This window comes from Leptodactylus fuscus, chromosome 5, assembly GCF_031893055.1.
Source record: "Leptodactylus fuscus isolate aLepFus1 chromosome 5, aLepFus1.hap2, whole genome shotgun sequence".
Taxonomy (NCBI): Eukaryota; Metazoa; Chordata; class Amphibia; order Anura; family Leptodactylidae; genus Leptodactylus; species Leptodactylus fuscus.
Genome location: NC_134269.1, coordinates 165,333,138 through 165,351,447, shown reverse-complemented (window position 1 = coordinate 165,351,447; position 18,310 = coordinate 165,333,138). Strand labels below are relative to the sequence as shown.

The window sequence follows — 18,310 nt, the reverse complement described above, 5'->3', positions numbered from 1 at the left end:
AGATGTGTTTCACAGCTCTCAAAGTGACAAGCTGGTGATACTATGTCTCAAAATATCTCTCCAATATCATAAACAGTGATGGTAATATTTGTCTCCCACCCTTTTCCTAGGTTATTATCAGATGGTATGCCACGCATATGTATGTGCCACTTGTATTTTACAATGTAAGCAGATATTGTCTGCTTTGCTTTACTGAAGAGTGAGTGACAGCGTCAGGTCCCCATTCCCTCTTGTTATGGCCCCCTTGATGTCCTGCCGAGCTGAGGAATGTGGGTCAGAGGTCAGGTAAGCACAGGCTGTTCTTGTAAGTCCTGTCTTTTGGCTGTGAGGTTCATCTGGCCTGCTTTTATGACTCCACATGGTGTTTCTGTCTGTTGCATAAATACAACAATTAAGTCAGAAAGTTTTTCACAAATCCTTTGTTTATTCTGATTACATGAAACAAACGACTAATTGCAAGAACATTGAGTTCTACGGCAGGTTTCTGGCAGGTGTGGGGGGCGACATTCCTCCTACTAGTTAAGATTACTGTTCGGCGTTCACTAGTTGTATGTATTTCTGAAATAGTTCTATGGTCCCTTGCAAAGTGGAGTGCTAAAGGCTTAATAAGTCTCCACATACCTATATGGTGGTCTCTCCCTAAGGAGTGACGATATCCCCTTAACCCTGAAATGATTCTAGTTAGTGAGAGCAAACCTTTATTGTGAACTTCATTATGCCCTCATGGTGCCCTAGAATACATTCATTCTTGATCAATTTGTATTATACTGTTTATACTGGTGCGGCCATATATATATATTTTGTTTAATATAATATATATATATATATATATATATATGTATATATATATATATATATATATATATATATATATATATATATATGTTGTATGACGATGGCTGGTCAGGTAATGGAGGGGGTGTACATCTCACCCAGACTACTAAGGTGGGTGAGATAAGAAAACTCCAGGAATGTTTGTTCTCAGCAGACAACTTTCGTCTGCTGAGCATTTTGGTAAATGCTCAGTATTGGGCTGGATTTTTAGGAATGGCAGGTAGGTTGGTAGTGGGACCTGTCATTCCACCCCCCTCCAGTCCACACTTTCGGGATGTTCCGGCAGCGACTCAGCTGCAGAGAGTCTCCTCGTCAAGGAAGCTTAAGAAGTTGCTCCAGCAGCAACACTTTGGCAGAGCTTGGCTGGTGTGCCAAACAGAGAGGTTGTTTTGTTGGAGCTGTGTCCTGAATTATTCCACTGGCTTTTGATTTCTGTTATTCTAAATGAGGTAACCTATTCCATGTTTAGTTAGAGCCTAGCCGGGCAGGTATTTATTTTTGTATTGTTTCCTTTTGTTGCTGCACTACCTTTTTTTTGAGTGAAAATAAAACTCTACTATTGTTTTGGACTAAAGAAACTGGACTTGTGTGTCTATGCCACCCCACCTAGCAACCCCAGACCCTGACTATATATATATTATATATATATTGGGGAAGATAGCTCAATAGCGGCAGTGGTGCAGACCCAACCAGTCTAAGACAGTAACACAATATTTTGTAGTAAACAGGTTTATTTAGAGAAAAAACCCTGAAAAATAATTAATCCTTCACTTGAGGCACAAAAGGAGCAAAATAACATACAGCCTTAACTTCAGGCAAAAATATGAAACAAAACCCCTGCTTGTAGGAGCGCTAACTAGACAACACAGTACTAACTGTACGTTAGGCTTACTACCAGCCACATAAAACAAAAGAAGTGCAATACAGTCTTACCAGGCCCACAGTGTCAGAACACATCCATAAATGAAAAAATTTTGAGGAGTCTTCAGTAGTTGATACCTTTATTAATGGCTAACTTAAATTGATGACATATTGCAAGCTTTGGAGATTACTAAAATGATCCCTTCATCAGGCTGGTACCATTTTAATAATCCCGAAAGCTCGCAATATGTCATCATTTTTAATTAGCCATTAATAAAGGTACCAACTACTGAAGATTCCTTAAAAATTTTTTACTTTTTTTTTTTTTTATATTTCATATCCACTGGCTAACACGGTACAAAGATATTTTTCCCAGGACAGATCCAGGCACTTTCTCTCGTTCCCATGGATCTGCCCTGAAGTGCAGACTCTGCAGCTATTTCTGGCCCAGTAACAAGCCTATGACCCACACCTGGGGCTGAACTCTATTCAAGAACCGCACTGGACGACACGTGTGTCAGAATTCTGGGGGAGGTATATCATGACTCCAGCACTCTGATTGTCACCTTCTCATAATATATATATATATATATATATATATATCTATACAGTGGCGTAACTACCGTGGTAGCAGCAGTAGCAGCTGCCACAGGGCCCGGGCCATTAGGGGGCCCGGTGACAGTTGCTACCGCTGTGTTTTTTTTTAAATAGGCTGTTACAGGCCCTATTCACTTGCCGATCCTGGCTGGGCCGGGATCGGCAAGTGACACCGCGGGCCCCACAGGGGCTATCATTATACTCGGGGGTCTTTGCAGACCCCCGAGTATAATGACCGGCGGATCGGGAGAGGTAATAAACATAAAAAAACTGTTACTTACCTCTCCGCGATCCTGCCAGGCCTCCGTCCTACTGTTGTCTGATGTCACATGAACCCGGCATGCTTCCCGGGTCATGTGACGTCCGACGTCATTAACGAAGGACGCGAGCGGTGGTCAGCACAGGAGGACAGCACAGCTCTGAAAAGACCCCAGAGTATAATAATTGTTTATGGGTGTCCACAGAGGGACACTATTGGGGTTAATACTGTGTGCAGGGGCTACTATTGGGGTTAATACTGTGTGCAGGGGCCACTATTGGGGTTAATACTGTGTGCAGGGGCGACTATTGGGGTTAATACTGTGTGCAGGGGCCACTATTGGGGTTAATACTGTGTGCAGGAGACACTATTGGGGTTAATACTGTGTGCAGGGGACACTATTGGGGTTAATACTGTGTGCAGGGGCCAGTAAGGGACATAATAGAGTGCGGAGGAGGGGGTCGGTCGAGGTCTTCGGCGTCAGTTGGGATGGGGGGGGGGGGCCCATGTCAAAAGTTCGCCACGAGGCCCCGCCATTCCTAGTTACGCCACTGTGTGTATATATATATATATATATATATATATATATATATATATATATATACATACACCGGCCACTTTATTAGGTACATCTGTCCAACTGCTCGTTAACACTTAATTTCTAATCAGCCAATCACATGGCGGCAACTCATTGCATTTAGGCATGTAGACATGGTCAAGACAATCTCCTGCAGTTCAAACCGAGCATCAGTATGGGGAAGAAAGGTGATTTGAGTGCCTTTGAACGTGGCATGGTTGTTGGTGCCAGAAGGGCTGGACTGAGTATTTCAGAAACTGCTGATCTACTGGGATTTTCACGCACAACCATCTCTAGGGTTTACAGAGAATTGTCCGAAAAAGAAAAAACATCCAGTGAGCGGCAGTTCTGTGGGCGGAAATGCGTTGTTGATGCCAGAGGTCAGAGGAGAATGGCCAGACTGGTTCGAGCTGATAGAAAGGCAACAGTGACTCAATAGCCACCCGTTACAACCAAGGTAGCCAGAAGAGCATCTCTGAACGGACAGTACGTCGAACTTTGAGGCAGATGGGCTACAGCAGCAGAAGACCACACCGGGTGCCACTCCTTTCAGCTAAGAACAGGAAACTGAGGCTACAATTTGCACAAGCTCATCGAAATTGGACAATTGAAGATTGGAAAAACGTTGCCTGGTCTGATGAGTCTCGATTTCTGCTGCGACATTCGGATGGTAGGGTCAGAATTTGGCGTCAACAACATGAAAGCATGGATCCATCCTGCCTTGTATCAACGGTTCAGGCTGGTGGTGGTGGTGTCATGGTGTGGGGAATATTTTCTTGGCACTCTTTGGGCCCCTTCGTACCAATTGAGCATCGTTGCAACGCCAAAGCCTACCTGAGTATTGTTGCTGACCATGTCCATCCCTTTATGACCACAATGTACCCAACATCTGATGGCTACTTTCAGTAGGATAATGCGCCATGTCATAAAGCTGGAATCATCTCAGACTGGTTTCTTGAACATGACAATGAGTTCACTGTACTCCAATGGCCTCCACAGTCACCAGATCTCAATCCAATAGAGCATCTTTGGGATGTGGTGGAACGGGAGATTCGCATCATGGATGTGCAGCCGACAAATCTGCGGCAACTGTGTGATGCCATCATGTCAATATGGACCAAAATCTCTGAGGAATGCTTCCAGCACCTTGTTGAATCTATGCCACGAAGAATTGAGGCAGTTCTGAAGGCAAAAGGGGGTCCAACCCGTTACTAGCATGGTGTACCTAATAAAGTGGCTGGTGAGTGTATATATATATATATATATATATATATATATATATATATATATATATATATATATATATAATCTGTCTTAGAATCTTAGGGATGGATTCATGTGTCTATATTATAAGAACTATATGACAGCTGCAACTCCCGTCTCAGCTGCTAATGATCTATAATACTTCAGATTTGGGATAGGATTTCCCTCAGTAATAGAGTCTGTTTAATAAAGATATATTACAGCTGGATAAATACAGCCTAAAGGAGCGGTCACACTACCACTGCTCTCCGCCCAGGGGTTTCTGTCCTAAACCCTGGGGAAACTGGACAGGGGACGGCTTGCTGCGGTCAGATTTAAAACCCAATCATTTGAATGGGTTTTTAAAGGTAACCGCCGGTGTCTGCATGCGGCCTCTCTGCCTGGAAAACGGTTTTTTTTAAAACCAATTCAAATGAATAGGTCTTAAAGCTGACCGGCAGCAAGCCGTCCCCTGTCCAGTTTCTCCAGGGTTTAGGAAGAAACCCCTTGGCGGACAGCGGCGCTAGTGTGAACGCCCCCTAAGGCTGAGACCAGGCCTTTGCAGAAATGATATATGTTTTAATGCAGATTTTGTTGTGGCTTCTAGAGCCAAAACTAAGAGTGGCTTCAAAAGGAATGTGAAATATAAAGGGATACTTTTCCCTTTCTGTAAAAATCCACTCCTGGCTTTGGCTCAAAAAACTGCAGAAAAAGCTTCCACATGAAACAGAGCTTTTCTGCAAAGTGTGGCCTCTTAAGGCTGAGGTCCCACGTTGCAGATACGCAGCTTTTTATGTTGCAGATTTTGCTGTGTTTTTTTTTGTTTTTTGTTTTTTTTTAGCCAAAGCCAGGAGTGGCTTGAGCAGTAGGTAGAAGTATGAAAAGCTTCCTACTAGAGATGAGCGAACACTGTTCGGAACAGCCGTTCCGAACAGCACACTCACAGCACGCTCCCATAGAAATGAATGGAAGCGGCCGGCATGCAGGGGATTAAGCGGCCGGCCACCGGCAAAGTCTGCGTGCCAGGTGCTTCCATTCATTTCTATGGGAGCGTGCTGTTCGGATCGGCTGATCCTAACAGTGTTCACTCATCTCTACTTCCTACATGTTTCACATTCCTTTTGTAGGGGTAGTAGAGGAAGGAAACAGGACAGACTGCGCTCCTTCTGCTCGTTGGGAATAAAGCAAGGTCCCCCGCAATTCTCCTCAAATATTGGGGTAGCCTGCTTGACCCAGCATGGGGTGTGGAACTAATACTTATGTGATTAACTTGTAGGTCAGGGCTACATCCGTCTGGGAAAACGGCCATCTGGCTGACTGACCGTGTAGACAATAGAAACATCTGTGAGCCAATGGCTCGCAACTCCCAGGGATGATGCATTCCTCTTGGATTGAAACAATAAACGCCTTGGGATATGATGATCTGTTTGTGATATCTGTTGAAATAAAAGCCTGGTTTCATCATATCCCAAGGCGTTTATTGTTTCAATTCAAGAGGAAAGCATTATCCCTGGGAGTGGCGAGCCATTGGCTCACAGAAGTTTCTACATTCCTTTTGTAGCCATTCTTGGTTCATTAAAATGCAGCAAAAACTGCAACAAAAACAGCCATGTTTCCACAATGTAGGGCCTAAATGACCGATAATTGCGAGCAGGAGAGACATCTATTTAAAATGATCACACTTCTGTGAGCCAAGACAAACCTCCAGATGCCTTTACCAGAGCTCACTACAAGGAGGTTGGAGTTGCGCTGACTCTAGGAATCTGAATTGTCATCAGACAGATAGATTAACTAATAATAAATGTATTGCAGCAGAAACCAAAACAATGTCCACTAAAACTTACAAAGTGGTGTAAAGACAAGAGAAGTCATATAAGCAGTGTATGAACCAGGAGAGAAGATAATAGGCAGAATCAGAAGATGAAAGCAATATCTGGGAAACAAGCCAAGGGTCAAAAATCCAGCCAGGCATGTCAAAGCAGAATCAGGAGACAAATGGGGTATCCCAGGGGTGAGCCTGCTCCTTTCGCCGCCCGAGGCTAACTGCAGAAAGCCGCCCTCCACCCCGCCGGGAGGGGGAAGGGGGCGGGGATTAGCGCTGTTCGCCGGCAGAGAGTAGGCCCGGAGACTGCCTGCTCTCTGCCTGAGCGTGAGAGGAGGCTGCTGGAGCTACGCTGCTCCAGCGGCCTCCCCAAACCACCGCTCGGTGAAAAGCCAGTCCAGGACAGCTTGTCCTGGACTGGCTTAGGTTAGCAAAAAATGCCGCCCTCCCTGAGGCCCTGACATAGCGCCCCCTGAAGCGCTCGCTTCAGGTCGCCTCATGGGAGGTGCGGCACTGGGGTATCCAGGGAGGGCTCCAAAGGTCAATAAGCAAACAAGTACATACAGACAAAATGGAGAGTCAAAGTAGGAATAGCAAACTAATTAGTTGGTGCTTGTGTCAGGAGGATGCGGTCTTATATAGGCCTTCTCAGCTGCTAACTGGACCAAGCCAGAAGCCTCTAAAAGTGAAAAAGCTTCTCAGGTTGGCATGGTAATATTAAAGGTACAGCAGTGGGAGAGAGAATTCTGACAGCATGGATCACAGGCAGCCAGTGTCAGAGCTGAGAATCACACTCCCTGCCTGCTCCAGTCCGACATCACCCTCCTTACAGTATAGAGAGATAGAATATCACTTATGCATAGCATATCAGAGACCAAAAATAACAGCATTTATTGCTTGGGCATGGTGGGTGCTGGAATCAGAGCGCCTAATAAATGATGCAAAGATCTGGACTTGGCAGAGGTGAAAGGATCTATTTAAGATCAAGTAGTACACTACAAATAAAGCAATTGTATTGTGATGCAGTAATGGACCAGATGAAGCTTTGCCTTACTTTACCGCCATAGCGGCCAGGGTACTGCTAAATAAAGATTTGTGAACCTGTCTGCTATTTTATCTTATCCATTTCACTGACCCTGAAGGTCACATTAATTAGAGGAATTAATATATAATTGAGTTGCCCTTTAAGTGCGGTGCTTTAAGGAATTAACAGTAAAATAACAGAGTCTTACAGTAGCTGAAAGTTTTCATGTATATCAGTAAATATATTACAGCACGGTTATGAAGAGTGTTTTTGACTTCATAAAAACTGAAGTCTGTGAACTAGTGAAGAGATCCTACTCTATATACAAGATGTTGTAATACATGGCCGATCTGACTTGGTTTTTGTTGGGCAACAGTTATTTTCCATTTATTATTATCCATTTTTAGGCCATGGACTGTGGACATAGGGAGTCTATCAAATGGAAAATTACTATTAAATGACACACATGGTCATGGGAACCTTTGCACTAACCTGCTGCTTCCACATCAAGAAATAAATATTTTAGAAATATACTAATGAGCCTGTACATGCTACCCTGGACGTAAACTTGCAGCTACAGGAACACCCAGGTTAGTCCTTACAGACTCAGTAGATTTATAAAAAGTGGAATTTCTCAATATGGACGCTTAAGAAAGGCCCTGTATTACCCAGTGTACAAGCACCTACACGACTAAGTAATTAAATAGTGATTTACCTGCTCCCATTAAGAGTTCTATGAGACTGTACTATTTGTGTCCTATCCTAATATCCAATATCTGATCATGGAAGTCCAATGGGCTGTATGAAGGAGCCATATACTTATGTTTTGTTAGGCCCAATAGAGCAGATCAGTCCCAGTTACATGAATGGTATACCGAGAAGAGAAAAAGTGTGGCGCCAAGCGCTAATAGTGTAATACTGTGGTGGTTTTAGCAAACAATGTTAGATCATAACAAGGGAAGGCGCACCTTTTGTGGTTGTGACACATAGCTCACAACCACTATGAAGACATTTTGTTGGGGTTCTCTAGGACTCCAACAGCAGCAGCCAAACCTCTTATGCCTGACAACAGGTGGTGACGTTTATGAAATCCAGGTGGGATCAAAGAAGACGGCAAGAGACGTGCTGGTCCAAGTTCAATCTGTCATTCAACACACAACGCGTTTCAGGTGTACACAATGCACATAAAATACAACACATATATATAACATAAAAAATGTGTAAAATAGCGGTGGCCCTGCCCCCAAAGGTCATGAGGTCATCATGTTTGTGTTATTGTCCATACCCAGGCTGTAGCTGTCACAGGTTTATCCATACCCACGTGGACCCAGTCCTACTTCAAATAACCATGTATTGTTTGCCTTATTGTTTACATGTATTCCCTATGTAACTGTTGATTTAACCTTATACCATACCTACATCATGTGAACTATTATACGAATTATATGATTTGTCTAACACTGATTGACTTTTAGTGATTACCTCATGACTAGAGATGAGCGAACACTAAAATGTTCGAGGTTCGAAATTCGATTCGAACAGCCGCTCACTGTTCGAGTGTTCGAATGGGTTTCGAACCACATTATAGTCTATGGGGAACATAAACTCGTTAAGGGGGAAACCCAAATTCGTGTCTGGAGGGTCACCAAGTCCACTATGACACCCCAGGAAATGATACCAACACCCTGGAATGACACTGGGACAGCAGGGGAAGCATGTCTGGGGGCATAAAAGTCACTTTATTTCATGGAAATCCCTGTCAGTTTGCGATTTTCGCAAGCTAACTTTTCCCCATAGAAATGCATTGGCCAGTGCTGATTGGCCAGAGTACGGAACTCGACCAATCAGCGCTGGCTCTGCTGGAGGAGGCGGAGTCTAAGATAGCTCCACACCAGTCTCCATTCAGGTCCGACCTTAGACTCCGCCTCCTCCGGCAGAGCCAGCGCTGATTGGCCGAAGGCTGGCCAATGCATTCCTATGCGAATGCAGACTTAGCAGTGCTGAGTCAGTTTTGCTCAACTACACATCTGATGCACACTCGGCACTGCTACATCAGATGTAGCAATCTGATGTAGCAGAGCCGAGGGTGCACTAGAACCCCTGTGCAAACTCAGTTCACGCTAATAGAATGCATTGGCCAGCGCTGATTGGCCAATGCATTCTATTAGCCCGATGAAGTAGAGCTGAATGTGTGTGCTAAGCACACTCATTCAGCACTGCTTCATCACGCCAATACAATGCATTAGCCAGTGCTGATTGGCCAGAGTACGGAATTCGGCCAATCAGCGCTGGCCAATGCATTCTATTAGCCCGATGAAGTAGAGCTGAATGTGTGTGCTAAGCACACACATTCAGCACTGCTTCATCACGCCAATACAATGCATTAGCCAGTGCTGATTGGCCAGAGTACGGAATTCGGCCAATCAGCGCTGGCTCTGCTGGAGGAGGCGGAGTCTAAGATCGCTCCACACCAGTCTCCATTCAGGTCCGACCTTAGACTCCGCCTCCTCCAGCAGAGCCAGCGCTGATTGGCCGGATTCCGTACTCTGGCCAATCAGCACTGGCTAATGCATTGTATTGGCGTGATGAAGCAGTGCTGAATGTGTGTGCTTAGCACACACATTCAGCTCTACTTCATCGGGCTAATAGAATGCATTGGCCAGCGCTGATTGGCCGAATTCCGTACTCTGGCCAATCAGCACTGGCTAATGCATTGTATTGGCGTGATGAAGCAGTGCTGAATGAGTGTGCTTAGCACACACATTCAGCTCTACTTCATCGGGCTAATAGAATGCATTGGCCAGCGCTGATTGGCCGAATTCCGTACTCTGGCCAATCAGCACTGGCTAATGCATTGTATTGGCGTGATGAAGCAGTGCTGAATGAGTGTGCTTAGCACACACATTCAGCTCTACTTCATCGGGCTAATAGAATGCATTGGCCAATCAGCGCTGGCCAATGCATTCTATTAGCGTGAACTGAGTTTGCACAGGGGTTCTAGTGCACCCTCGGCTCTGCTACATCAGATTGCTACATCTGATGTAGCAGTGCCGAGTGTGCATCAGATGTGTAGTTGAGCAAAACTGACTCAGCACTGCTAAGTCTGCATTCGCATAGGAATGCATTGGCCAGCCTTCGGCCAATCAGCGCTGGCTCTGCCGGAGGAGGCGGAGTCTAAGGTCGGACCTGAATGGAGACTGGTGTGGAGCGATCTTAGACTCCGCCTCCTCCAGCAGAGCCAGCGCTGATTGGCCGAATTCCGTACTCTGGCCAATCAGCACTGGCTAATGCATTGTATTGGCGTGATGAAGCAGTGCTGAATGTGTGTGCTTAGCACACACATTCAGCTCTACTTCATCGGGCTAATAGAATGCATTGGCCAATCAGCGCTGGCCAATGCATTCTATTAGCGTGAACTGAGTTTGCACAGGGGTTCTAGTGCACCCTCGGCTCTGCTACATCAGATTGCTACATCTGATGTAGCAGTGCCGAGTGTGCATCAGATGTGTAGTTGAGCAAAACTGACTCAGCACTGCTAAGTCTGCATTCGCATAGGAATGCATTGGCCAGCCTTCGGCCAATCAGCGCTGGCTCTGCCGGAGGAGGCGGAGTCTAAGGTCGGACCTGAATGGAGACTGGTGTGGAGCGATCTTAGACTCCGCCTCCTCCAGCAGAGCCAGCGCTGATTGGCCGAATTCCGTACTCTGGCCAATCAGCACTGGCTAATGCATTGTATTGGCGTGATGAAGCAGTGCTGAATGTGTGTGCTTAGCACACACATTCAGCTCTACTTCATCGGGCTAATAGAATGCATTGGCCAATCAGCGCTGGCCAATGCATTCTATTAGCGTGAACTGAGTTTGCACAGGGGTTCTAGTGCACCCTCGGCTCTGCTACATCAGATTGCTACATCTGATGTAGCAGTGCCGAGTGTGCATCAGATGTGTAGTTGAGCAAAACTGACTCAGCACTGCTAAGTCTGCATTCGCATAGGAATGCATTGGCCAGCCTTCGGCCAATCAGCGCTGGCTCTGCCGGAGGAGGCGGAGTCTAAGGTCGGACCTGAATGGAGACTGGTGTGGAGCGATCTTAGACTCCGCCTCCTCCAGCAGAGCCAGCGCTGATTGGTCGAGTTCCGTACTCTGGCCAATCAGCGCTGGCCAATGCATTCTATTAGCCCGATGAAGTAGAGCTGAATGTGTGTGCTTAGCACACACATTCAGCTCTACTTCATCAGGCTAATAGAATACATTGGCCAATCAGCGCTGGCCAATGCATTCTATTAGCTTGATGAAGCAGAGTGTGCACAAGGGTTCAAGCGCACCCTCGGCTCTGATGTAGCAGAGCTGAGGGTGCACAAGGGTTCAAGTGCACCCTCGGCTCTCCTACATCAGAGCCGAGGGTGCGCTTGAACCCTTGTGCAGCCTCGGCTCTGCTACATCAGAGCCGAGGGTGCGCTTGAACCCTTGTGCACACTCTGCTTCATCAAGCTAATAGAATGCATTGGCCAGCACTGATTGGCCAGAGTACGGAATTCGGCCAATCAGCGCTGGCCAATGCATCCCTATGGGAAAAAGTTTATCTCACAAAAATCACAATTACACACCCGATAGAGCCCCAAAAAGTTATTTTTAATAACATTCCCCCCTAAATAAAGGTTATCCCTAGCTATCCCTGCCTGTACAGCTATCCCTGTCTCATAGTCACAAAGTTCACATTCTCATATGACCCGGATTTGAAATCCACTATTCGTCTAAAATGGAGGTCACCTGATTTCGGCAGCCAATGACTTTTTCCAATTTTTTTCAATGCCCCCGGTGTCGTAGTTCCTGTCCCACCTCCCCTGCGCTGTTATTGGTGCAAAAAAGGCGCCAGGGAAGGTGGGAGGGGAATCGAATTTTGGCGCACTTTACCACGTGGTGTTCGATTCGATTCGATTCGAACATGGCGAACACCCTGATATCCGATCGAACATGTGTTCGATAGAACACTGTTCGCTCATCTCTACTCATGACCTTTGGGGACGGGGCCACTGCCATTTTACACGTTATGCCATATATATGTGTTGTATTTTATGTAGTCAACCCGAAATGCGTTGTGTGTTCAATAAAGGATTGAACTTGGACCAGCACGCCTCCTGCCATCTTCTTTGATTTATCCTGAAGTTACATGAATGGGATTGGGATCCTGTGTGCTGAAGCACCAACTGCAGCCACAGCCAAATGTATGGCGCTGTCCATGGATAAACAATTAGGAGGATACAGCTCTTATTGTACAGATGATCTGCAAAGATGGAGTTGTGCCCCCACCACTCAGATACTGATCCCAGAAAACACATTTAATGGTTTCACTAACACATTCAACAATTAAACTACTGTATATAGAAGGAAATCTGTTATTATAGAAACCAGTACACTACAGTAAGTATACAGTGGTAAAACGCGACAGAGAATGGATTATAATCAGTTAAAGAGGACCTTTCACCTCCTGGGGCACATGCGGATTTCACGCTCTGTACCCCGATGAAGAGCTATCAGTGCCGGTACCGCAGCTCTTCACTGTTAGAAGGGCGTTTTTGAGAGTCAGTCTGGAACGCCCTTCCTCACAGTAGTGTCTATTGCTTTCTTTTATATTTGTATAGTCATATACATCGCCTATTGTTCAAAGGCGTATGGTAAAGTACAGTAATAACATGGAGCCATGTATGGCACTGATGGGTTCTAAGCCCCAGGATTTATGCCTGCCTGGAACCCGAACAACAAGCAATGTGCTCAATTATGCAGCACTAAGTACATAGTTACACTAGGCAAACACGGCTTTATAGAACAAATCCCCTAGCAGAGTATGGGTTTAATAATATCACTACTTGTACAAGCAAAGATATGTCCCTAAAGCCTGGTCAAGACCTGTTGATCACCAGTCCTAATGTATATAGATAAACACACAAAGGATTACAAGTGCCAAGAATCCCCAGAATACACCAAACAACTTGAGCATGACTAGATAGGCACAATCGTATAGACTAAGGCCACATGTAGTGGAAACACAGCTAAAAACAGACAGCTGGGGCTGTAAAATGCAGCATTTTTTCTGCCATGCTTCTGCAACAGCCAGCAACACCGTATTTCCACTGCTCTACCCTATGGGCAGAGGAGTAACATGAAGCTAAAGGGCCCTAGTATAAAGTCTCTCTCCTGGTGCACCCAGGATTTAATGTTCCTCTCCAGCTGCTCCAGTTTTATGTCCCCCTCCAGCTGCCCCCATAGCCTAATGTCCCCCTCCAGCTGCTCCAGTTTAATGTCTCCCACTAGTTGCCCCTAGTTTAAAGCGGAGGACCTTAAACTGGGGCAGCTGGAGAGGGACATTAAACTGTGGAGTTTGCTGGTGGGAGACATTAAATGTCAGCCTCCAGTTGCCCCCAGTTTAATGCCCTGTCTAGTTCTCCCCATTTTAATGTTCTCTCCATCTGCCCCCAGTTTCATGTGCTTCTTCATCTGCCCCAAAGTTTACTGTCCCACTCATATGCCTCCCCAGTTTAATTTTCCTCTTCATATGTCCCCTTGTATATTGTCTCCTCTCCATCTGCTCCCCCAGTTTATTGTCCCCTCTCCAGCTGAAAAAGTTTAACATAAAAATACACTGATACTCACCTCTCCTTGCTCACTGCGCGGTCTGCAGTCTCTTGTCCCGCTTCATGTGTGATGTGAGCGACGTCATCACATTGTGCCTACAGCTTCCAGAGTCGTAGTACGCTGGGGCACAGTGGTGAGGCAGGGGCTGTCCGCTCTTGCTTCACCAGTGTATTCAACTCATCTGCATCCTTCCCGGCACATACCTCCCCCCAACCGGGACTGTGGGACATGACCTGGAATATGGGACGGTTGGGAAGTATGCCTATAGCTATGCTCCTTTATATGGGAATACAGCTTATAGACTTTTCTAATGTAAGATAGATAGATAGATAGATAGATAGATAGTTACATAAATAAATACTAGATAGATAGATACATAGATACATAGTTACATAAATAGATAGATGATAAATAATAATAGATACATACATATAGATAGATAGATAATAGATACATAGTTACATAAATAGATAGATTATAGATAATAATAGATAGATAGATAGATACATAGTTACATAAATAGATAGATGATAAATAATAATAGATACATACATATAGATAGATACATAGATAGATAGATAATAGATAGATACATAGTTACATAAATAGATAGATTATAGATAGATAGATAGATAGATAGATAGATAGATAGATAGATAGATGATAGGCCTATTTAATTGGAATAGAGGATGTCCTTCAGTTTCCCATCTGTCCAAGGCTATTTTAAGTAGAGTATGTTGTGGATTCTGCTTGCCCTGTGTTCACGCTGTAGACTCATTTTGGATCCAAGAGAGGTAAATCTTTTTGGTGTGGGGTCCCACCTGGATGGGGTGCCTTGTCTGGGTGGGTGGGCTTCCGACAGTTTAATCAAATATGTATAACGAAGATCCTCAAATTTATTAGTATATAGATATTAGTATATCTATATGTGCCAATTGTGGCTGTAATGTCCATTTCTGTTCTTTATATGTTCTGCTACTGTGTAGAGTGCTGCTGCTATTTTTGTATTTGCAGATAGATAGCTAGATCACAAATGAGATGTAATAGGTTGTTTAAGCATAGTCTATATATAAAAATAAAAAAAACTTGAGTCTTCAGTAGTTGATACCTTTTTTAATGGCTAACTAATAATGATGACAGATTACAATGTTTCGAAGCTCTGGGCTTCTTCTTCAGGTATATCTAAAAACAATTTCTGTAGACTGTATATTTATGTAGAAAAGGACACTCAGGAATAGAATTCTAGGAGGGAGGGTGGAAGAAGGTTATTGGTTATTGGTGCATACAAATAAACAATTCATCAGTTTGCAATGTTATCAGTTCAGTGATTTCTGTAGGATGCCATGAACCCATTTGACAGATTCATCCCTTCTTGCAATGTTTGAAGCAGGGTCATAAACTTGTACTCATAAATCCATCTCTCTTTCTTTGATTTAAAATTCCCTCTTACAACCAAACTTTTAATGTCATTGGTCATATTATGATCTTCATTGCTGAAATGTTTTGAAACAGGAAGGTTTATTCTTTGCTCTCTAATAGTATTGTGATGTGAGTTAATCCGCATTCTAAGCTTCTGACCAGTCTCTCCAACATACAAATTTTCGTTGGAACATTTGGTGCATATTATTAAATACACTACATTAGGTGTGTTACAGGTGAACGTACCTGGGATTTTATATTCCCTGTTAGAATTTGGTATCTTTATCTTGTCGGTGGTCAGTATGTGAGGGCAGGTTTTGCACCTTTTCTGTCCGCATCGAAATGTTCCTGTGTTAGTTGGAGGTGACAGTGAGCTGCTGACAACCATATTCCTGAGGTTTTGTGGCTGTCTATAGCACAGGAGAGGGGGCCTGGAAATATGGATTTTAGATGGTCATCTTTTTGTAGTAGTGGATGTAATTTGCGTGTGATTCCTCTCAGTATCTCCAGGTGTGGGTTATATGTGACGACAAGGGGCACCCGATTGTTTTCCTGTTTGGTATTGTATTTTAATAACTCCGATCTTAGCATTCTCATGGCCCTGGTGATTTGGTTTTCAATTGTTCTTGGATGGTAACCCTGCCTCAAGAATGTGTTTTTGAGGCCCCCAAGGTGTTTGTCTCTATCTTCAGGGTCTGAACATATGCGATGGTATCTGATAGCCTGGCTGTAGACAATGGAGTTCTTTATGTGTTTAGGATGAAGGCTATCCCATCTTAGGTAGGTAGGGCGGTCAATTGGTTTCTGATACAGCGATGCCTTAATTTTGTTGTCCTGTATCTTGATGTGAAATTTATTTCAGAGAAGGAGTAATTGAGCGTCAGGTTGAAGGTGCGATGCAACTGGTTGAATTGTCTAGCATAGTCTAGTGAAAGTGACTGTCTCTTAGTCATGAATAAAACCAATGAATTTAAGCGTCTAAACCATGCATATACATTTATTGTGGAAGCTTAGGGTATGTATACATTGCTGTCGTTAAATTTATTATCATTGTCCTAATTATAGGATTCAGTAAAACCAGTAACTTGGTTTCAGTAAAACTAAGCTTAAAATGATATTCACCATATAAAGAAGCCAACATGTGATGGGTACAGGTAAGTGGTACAGGTACAGGTAAGTCAAATATAAATGGAACAGGTATCTGTGTGTTTCAATGAATATAGATAACCATGGTGTTAAGGGGGATTTCAAATCGAAGAGAGACAGAAGAATATGGGAATATAAACTCATGATCACCTTTGACACATCCCAGAGGGGTTTAAATCTGTCCCATGGTTTTATGTCATAGGCATCACATCACTAACCAAAGGGACCATAAAACTCAGAGAGCCATCCTGTGAACTGATAATTAGTTTTTTTTTACTTATTTATTTGTGTGTATATTGCTTTCCATCACTTGTCAATTGATTCCTTTGCCCATTTTGTGTAAAAGTATGCTTGGCTATAGAAATTGTGCCATACCATGCTTGATGAAGAGACTTAGTAGTCTCGAAAGCTTGCAATCTGTCATCATTTTTGTTAGCTATTAAAAAGGGATCAACTACTGAAGACTCAATCTTTATATTTCGTATAGATAACCATGCAATACATTTAATTTGCATCCTTCTACTGTATATTAGAATAAGCACAGAACCTTGTTATCAGTAATTTTCCATCGATAAACCCAACTAAAAAAAACACCTTAAAATCTTCCTATATCTAGTTTTTAAGGTGTGCGAAGTGAAGTAACCTGAAAAAGAACATATGGGAGTAATGCAAATATCACATCAAAGATCACTTAAGTAATAAGGTGAGGTTAAATGCCTACCAATTATAAGTCATAGGACATTCACAAATTAGAAAATAACTAGGCTACTTTGCCATGACCTCTGCCCCATATTCACTACCTTTAGATTATACTTATTGTACACCTACTATAGGTTTGGCTTTTTCACCCTAACTAACCAAACTAACCAAGGCTATGATTTATAGATGTGCAATGTGTGTCGTATTTTTAGCAGCCTACACCAACTAAAAGATGCCCTAAATATGCACCAAATGTATCATCCAACATCATCCACTGTGATAGTTCTGGCTTGCCTTCAGACTATCTAGATCTAAGACAGGATTAGTAAACCCCCCTAGCCTATATTTTAAAATGTTGCAATACGTTATTGGGGAAGACTTTGTTTTTCTCTCTTGCATTGACTAGGCAAGTACTCAAATATGTGGTGAAAGTTCTGTGTGTCAATGACCTAAATGTGCAAATGTACGTCTACTGCATAAATATAGCCTTATACAGTATGTACGGATTGATGCATTTGCCTGGGACTCAGATTTTTACCAGTGTAATGTGCTAAAAAAATCAAGTTAATTTTTCCTGTAGTGGTTACCAAGATATTTGGAATATTTTAAGTGAGATGGTAACTTATCCTATGCAGGCCTCATTGTTCTTTCAATCAACAAAGATACATAGTACGGTTGAATAAAAAGGCATATGTCCATCAAGTTCACCCAGGGATGGGATAGGACATTCCTTACATTTCTATAAGCATCAATGCTATTTTGCTCAAAAAAAGTCACCTAATCCTTTTTTGAAGCTGTTAGCTGTTGCTCCTGTGACCAGCTCCTGGGGTAGGCTATTCCACAGCTTTACAGTCATTACAGTAAAGAAGCCTTGTTGACTCTTGAGATTAAACCATTTTTTCTCCAGTTGGAGTGTGTGTCCCCTTGTATTTTGAGGGGATTTTACACCGTTTTTCCTCATATGGGACATTTACATATTTATATAGGTTTACCATATCTCCCCTTAAACACCTCTTTGCCAGACTAAACAAAATGAACTCCTTTAACCCATTCTCACCGGTGGTATTTTTTGATTTTCGTTTTTGACTGTTTGCTTTCCACATCCCATAACTTTATTATTTTCCATATTAGGGCTTAATGTTTGCGGGACAAATTGTTCTTCATAATGGTACCATTTATTATTTTGTTTAATGTACTA

At 43.5% G+C, this 18,310-nt stretch overlaps 1 protein-coding gene and 1 long non-coding RNA gene across 2 annotated transcripts in view; one reads left to right on the top strand and one right to left on the bottom strand.

Annotated features, from left to right (window-relative positions):
• PDE6A (phosphodiesterase 6A) overlaps window positions 1–18,310 on the bottom strand; it is a 478,514-nt gene that overhangs the window by 238,550 nt on the left and 221,654 nt on the right. The window lies entirely within an intron of this gene.
• LOC142203716 (uncharacterized) overlaps window positions 14,610–18,310 on the top strand; it is a 35,628-nt gene continuing 31,927 nt past the window's right edge. Inside the window, exon 1 of the long non-coding RNA XR_012716121.1 lies at window positions 14,610–14,642. This is a non-coding gene — a long non-coding RNA (uncharacterized LOC142203716). The remainder of the gene's footprint in view (window positions 14,643–18,310) is intronic.